Source organism: Galendromus occidentalis, unplaced genomic scaffold (assembly GCF_000255335.2).
Source record: "Galendromus occidentalis unplaced genomic scaffold, Mocc_1.1 scf7180000076702, whole genome shotgun sequence".
Lineage (NCBI taxonomy): Eukaryota > Metazoa > Arthropoda > Arachnida > Mesostigmata > Phytoseiidae > Galendromus > Galendromus occidentalis.
The window spans coordinates 15,447-15,760 of record NW_003804691.1 but is presented as its reverse complement, the minus strand read 5'-3'; positions in this window follow the sequence as shown (position 1 = coordinate 15,760).

Genomic DNA, 314 nt, shown 5'->3' with positions numbered 1-314 from the left:
TCGCTTCTGTCGTCCCATAAAGTTCGTGTTCCGCGAAGAAACCCGTGAGAGCATCTTGGAGGAGCATTCCTCAGTGAAATCGCAGATCGACGCTCTGATCCCTACCAGGTTTTTTCTTAACGGTGCAGAAATTTTCGTGCAACATCAAATGGTCTGTACCATGGTCGATGGGAAGGTTGTCAACGCTCTCACCGGTGTGAAATCCACGCAGACTTGCTTCGTATGCAATGCCACACCGAAGCAGTTGCAAGATGCTTCCCTCTTCGCCGAGGATGTGCGAGAAAACTATAGCTTCGGACTTCAGACTCTGCACG